Here is a 5,890-nt window from a genome sequence, read left to right on the forward strand (position 1 = left end):
ACACCCGATTTAACACTTTAGAACTGAGATCACCTCCAAATTGTGCTCCCTTCTGCATCCAACAACCCATCCCAGACCCCAAACTCCTTGGTAGAAATGTGGCCCTGGGTCAATTGATAAAACCTTGGAGTGCCCCCCCCCCCCCCATTACCAATGATTGACCAAGCCTGCTCCAAACGTTTTTTCAAACGTTGTTTAATCAGAATTTAAAGACAATTGTAGCCAATTCGAAGGGTTGGAGGTGGGGACGCAGCTGCTGCCTCCTCAGCTCCTGGTGCGCTCACTGGCTGTCTTCCTGCTGCAAGGGAAGCAGAATCTGTCAGACAGATCCATCCCCGGGAGTCAGGGGTACTGGGCCCCAGCAGCATTTCCACCCTCCTCCCCCCTGCGCTGAGACTTGTTCTGCTCCCCGCTCACCCCCCTGTCAGGCCAGCAGCCCGTAGGGTGAGTTCCTGACCCCCCTCCCAGGGCTCCTGACACCTCTGCCCCCTCCCATCTCCCAGGACACGGCTTGTGTGCGCAGAGCCTCCCCCAACCCCAGGACGCTCGCGGGGCAGGAGGGATTCTGCCAGCAGGGACGTGGGGTGGGGGCAGCCTGAGGAAAGGGGCGGGGGACTCCCTGAGGGGATGGGAAGGAGACCCTGCCCCTGCCCCACTCTCCTACATCTGCTCCAGCTGCTCACCATGTATCCCAGGAGCTGATGGGCCTAACCGTGCAGGGCGTGGGCCAGGACCAGCCCGGCCTTGCTGGGGCGCCGCAGAGGGGAGCGGGCAGCGAGCAGAGCCGTCTCCAGAAAGGAGTTTTCCTGCTCCTGGGAGAAGAGCTGCCCAAAGGCCTGGGCAAATGGAAGGGCAAAGGGGGCAGGAGGGGAACACAGAGGGACGCATCCCCCTGCAGCCCCAGACCCCCGGCTCCGAGGTCACTTACGTCAAACCCCGGGAGGGTGGTGGCGACTCGCAGCAGGGCCGTGGTGCTGCCAAGGGCCCTGGCTCGCTCCTGGGGCAGGCGGGACTCCAGCCACGGGCTCAGGTGCTGTGGGGGAAAGAGGCAGGTCAGGACCTGTAGGGAGGCGCCGGTTCTGGGCAGAGCCTGGGGCTCCTCTCAGACTGTGCCCCCCCCAGCCACTGACACAGCTCCTCTCTCGGCCCCCCCCCCGAGGAAGCAGGGACAATGGCCCCATCCCTCCCCACGGGACTCACCTCCATTATCAGCTGGAGCCGGGCGGTGTCTGGGGACTGGACGAGGAGATTGGCCAGCAGGGCATGGAGGAAATCAGCAAGGCCCCGGCTGAACTCCTGCAAGACAAGGGGGAGCCCTGGGTCAGAGGGAGATCCAGGGGGATCCAGGCCGCCAGAGGCTGCTCCTTCTCCTGGCTGGGTGGGGGGGTGGCTAGGGAGGGGACGTACCTGCGTGTGGATGGGCTCCTGCTGCCAGTCCCCAGACACTGTCTGTCCCACGGCCACCCTCAGCAAGGGGCTCAGGAGCTGGGCCCGCAGGGGAGGCTGCAAGGTGCTGGCAGGAGAGAGGGGCAGAGACTGTTAATTCAGCAGCAGGAGACAGAGACTTTCCCACTCCCTGGTCAGGGGATCTGCTCTGTGGGGGGGAGAAGGGTCGGCGGGAGGGAGGGGAGCTTCTCCTGCTCCCTTTCCAAACACCCATTCTCTCCATCTTTCCTCTTCCTGGCCGGAGCCCGCACTGCCCCTGTGCACAAGGGAGAGTTGCCCCCTGCTCCCTGGGAGCCTGGCAAAGCTGGGGAGCAGCGCCTCAGGGCGTACGGCTGGGAAACAGCCCCATGGGACTAAGCACCCTGACAGGGAGTAAAGGGACTGGGGAAGGAGCAGCCAGAGCAGGAGAGGGGATGAGGCCTGAGCTCCCCGGGGTCTGCAGCCCACCCTAGTCCGACTGACGCTACACAGTTACTTGGAAACATCCCTTCTTTACCAGGTTGCTGCTGCTGGGGTTGATGTACCTCCTGGTGGCAAAGCGGGCCAGCCCTTCCTCGGAGACAAAAATCTTCAGGGGGTCACAGGACGTGACCAGGACATAGATGCGCATGTCAAATTTGAAGCATCAATAAGGAAGGGCTGTGAGAGACAAGGGCAGCGTGGTCTGGGGATCTGCTCGGGGGGGGGGGGAGGTGCTGCATCCCCGTGGCCGGGCTCCTCCTGTCCCAAGAGAGCAAGGGCCTGTCAGACGCGGGGCCCCGGGAACAAGGGGGGTCAGTGCGAGCTTGACCCTGGGCGGTGCCTCTCTAGGGCCCCCCAGGGCCAGACCCCTCTGGCCTATCATTGAAGGAGCTGCTACCGCCTCCCTCCCCCGCCCCATGCCAGCTGTTCCCCCTCAGCATCCGGCTGCCCCAGGGCCCTGGCTGGGCCTGGCCTTGAGGGGAGGGGAAGCCCCGTCCATGCTCCTGAGCGCTGGGCAAGCGCCTTGTGGAGCCGCAGCAGAACTCACTGGCGCTGCGCCAGGACCGTGCGCGGAACAGGCAGCGCCCTGGGATCTGCACATGTCCGGCTAAGTCCCCTCCCCGCTGGCCGATTCGCTCCCCAGACCGCTCCCGGCCAGCCGGTTCTCCCCACTTCTCCTCCTGAGCTTTCCTGGCCAGCCCCGCTGCCCCCACAGCCTTGCTTCCGGCGGCCAGTTCTCCCCTCTTCCCCCAGATCTCCTCCAGCCTGCCCCGCAGCACCTAACCCCCCTCCCAACCCTGCATCCCACCGGCTGGTTCCCCCACCCCATCTCCCCCGACCTGCTTCCCCCCGTCAGGCCTGCTTCCCACTGGCTGCACTGCCCCACATCCCCCCACCCTCCCTCCCAGCCCAGACCCCCACCCTCATCTGAGATGAAGTGTGTCCCATATTTTTCTTTAACTCACCTGGTAACCCTACTCCCATTGCTGGGTGGGAGCCCGGGCGGGGTCATTTCCGCAGGGCCCCTGGCCTGGCAAATGCCGGTGTCTGTTCTAGGGGCCCGTTGCCCAGCGGGGTCCCTCACCTCCGGCACAGCAGCAGTGGGCAGAGGAGTCAGGCCCCCCCCCGGCCAGCCGGCCGGTGTCCTTGGCCGGGCACTCGAGGGCCAGGGCCAGCTGGGCCCCAAGCTCCCTGGGGGGGCTGAGCTGGGATGGAAGGGAGGAGACAGGGCCCCATCAGTGTCCTGCTCCCAGCTCCCAACCCCCCTGGGCCAGGCGCCTCCCTCCCCACGTCCCTCTGCTGGAGCCACCAGAGAGAGGAGTTAACGAGACCCCCAGCTCTTGGGGCAAAGGGTGGTGGGCAGGGGCCCCCATGGGGACTTGCACCCCCAGCTGGTTTTGCAGGGTTTGGACTGGACAGTGCCAGCCAGGCCGTACGTAGCTACACAGCAGAGAGGAGGGGGCAGGTCCGGGGAGAGAGGGAATCCTGGGGGCCCGACTCACTCGCGCTTCGCTGCGACCATGCGCGGGACAGGCAGGGCCCCGGGATCTGCATGCGCCCAGGCCAGCCCCGCTCCCCACTGGCCCCTCCCCCCTTGGCCAGACCCGCTCCCCCCAACTCCATCCCGGCTAGCCCCCTGCTTCCCGCCGGCTATTCCCTTCCCTCCCCTCCCCGCTCCCAGTTCTCCCCCCGTCAGCCCTGCTCCTCCCGACCTCCTCCCAGCCAGCCCTGCTTCCCGCTGGCTGGTCTCCCCCGCCCCTGATCTGCCGCGCCAGCTCCGTTCCCCCCAGCCCCATCCCAGGCAGCCTCACTCACCTCCCAGCCGGTCCCCCCTTCCCGTTCTGAGATCACGTGTGTCTGGGATGTTTTTCAAACCCATCTGGTAACCCTTCCAGGGGACAAGGAGGGGCCCAGGGCCAGAAAGGAACCTGGCTGGAGCTCGGGATGGAACATGGGTCCTTATCGTCCCCGGGTCTCCCCTGAGCCTGGAGAAGATGAACTGGGCCCAGGTCTGGCTCAGGCCTGGCTCTGACTCTGTCCTCCCCAGGGGTCACTCCCAGCCCGCGGCCCTGCTGCTGCCAGCCCTGCAGCCTGCGGGAGCCGCCTGGTCACGCCAGGCTCAGGGGCTGGCTCAGAGGACACTCACCTCCCGTGCCGGGTGCTGGGGGGCAATTACAACCGGGCTCTGCTGCTCCCTGGGGCCTTGGCGCTCCCTTGGGATGCTCTGGGCGTGATCCAGGAGTTGACGTGCTGCGGGGGAGAGAGGTGGGGCAGGTCAATAGACCCGAGCCCAGCCTGTGCCAATGAGCCCCCATCCCCATCCCTAGGGCTGGGCCCTGGTGCCCAGGGGGTGAGTCGGATCCATTGGGCACGGCTCTTAGGAAGGGCCTTGTCTCTCCAGACCAGGACAATGTGGATGGACCCAATGGGGGGGGAGAGGGAAGTTGGGGGGTGCGGGATTTGAGGTTCTTGTTCCGAGAACCAGCCAGGCCCTGATTTCAACTCCCATCTCCCAACCCTGCCCCTGAAGGGGGAAGGGCCCAACACAGCCCTGCCCAAGGGTCCCCAGTCTCCCCTTTCCCGCCCCTCGCCCCCGGCGCTGAAGGAAAACAGCCTCCCCCTGCTCGCCCATGCTCACCTCCCCGCTGTCTGCGCGCCCGTGTGGGGCTCTGCCTGCAGGACCCCCGAAAAGCCGGCCCGAGGCCAGACCCCGCCGTGCTGAGGGTCCCCCTGGCTAATACCCTGGCTGGGTTTGCTTGGGGACACACACAGGTAGGAGCTGGCCGGCAAAGAACCCATAGCCTCCCCTCCGCAGCTCAGGTGAACAGCTGGGAGTGAGGAAAGGACAGAGCTCAGAGCGTCCAGCCGCGCCCTGTCAGCTTCTTGCGCTGCCCACAGAGCTGCTGGGCTGTTCACGCTGCTGGAGGTGGCTGCTGAGAGCAGAGGGCAGGGTGCCCACCAATTCCCTACACCCGGGGCCCTCTCACACCAGCCGTTTGCTCGGCCCCAGTCTCCCGACTCCCCAGACCTTTGGCCAGCGTGGCGGGAAAGCCCCTGAGATGGAAACACCCTTCTTTCAGAGGGGTCCCCCGGAATTGTACCCTGCTCCTGCGAGCAGGGACCATGCTCTGGCCAGGGAGAGTGGCAATTCTCCCGCAGCCATTCTGCCTCTTGCACAGTCAGAGACAGACAAGCAACCCTGGGGTCAGACCTGTGGCATGAGCGCCCCTCCTCCACGCACACGGGCCCAGCCAGCAGCACTCCAGAGTGTGGCTCGCTAGCATATACCAGTGCCAGAGGCCGGCTAAGCCCCTGCCCCACGCGCTAACAATTGCTCCTTCCTGGCCGCAGAACTCGCATGTGCCCGAGCTTTGCTGAAGCCAAAGGGAGGCGCTCTGGGCAGATTCCAGCAGTGCGACTCGTGGAGCAGGACCCCAGGGCATGGCGAAAACACCAGCAGGGCGTTTGGGTCTCATTCCCAATGGCCTTCAGCCAGCTAGTGGTGTTTATGTGACGCCTATGGGCCGTGGCTCCGACAGGCAGCCCGGGCTGGCGTGGGGACATGCCTGCTGATGACAGCCCTCCACGAGAGGCGTTTGGTAGGCGGGGAGGTGAAGAACGTCCCCCTAGTTGGAAGCCAGCCGGGACACCAGGGCAGAGCTGCGGGCGGGCAGCTCGGGCCATACCTGTGGTGGTTGAAGCTGAGGACGGACATGGCGTTGGCCCGGGGCGGGGCGTGGCGGGGCGTGGGTGTCACATTACCGAATTGGAGGGAAGCAGCCAGATCGCTGCTGCACCCCTAGGTGGGGGTGTTGGCCCCAGAAATCTGTATGAAAGGGAGCCATGTGGGGTATTAAATGGGAGCTTGTTGTTTTCTGATCCTGTGTACACTGTTTATGTGAATATATAATGTCTGTGTGTGTAGATCTGTAATCTGTGTGGAAACTGAAGATTTCCCTGCATGTGGTTAAGCATTGGGCAG

At 64.9% G+C, this 5,890-nt stretch overlaps 1 long non-coding RNA gene across 1 annotated transcript; it reads right to left on the reverse strand.

Annotated features, from left to right (window-relative positions):
- Window positions 1-207: 207 nt before the first annotated feature.
- Window positions 208-1,549, reverse strand: LOC149523199 (uncharacterized). Its single transcript, XR_016347196.1, has 3 exons — window positions 1,408-1,549; window positions 1,201-1,296; window positions 208-1,033 (listed from the first exon to the last, which is right to left on the reverse strand). It is a non-coding gene; the product is annotated as an uncharacterized LOC149523199 (long non-coding RNA).
- Window positions 1,550-5,890: the final 4,341 nt, after the last annotated feature.

This window comes from Pelodiscus sinensis, chromosome 18 (assembly GCF_052426305.1).
Source record: "Pelodiscus sinensis isolate ZL-2025 chromosome 18, ASM5242630v1, whole genome shotgun sequence".
NCBI lineage: Eukaryota > Metazoa > Chordata > Testudines > Trionychidae > Pelodiscus > Pelodiscus sinensis.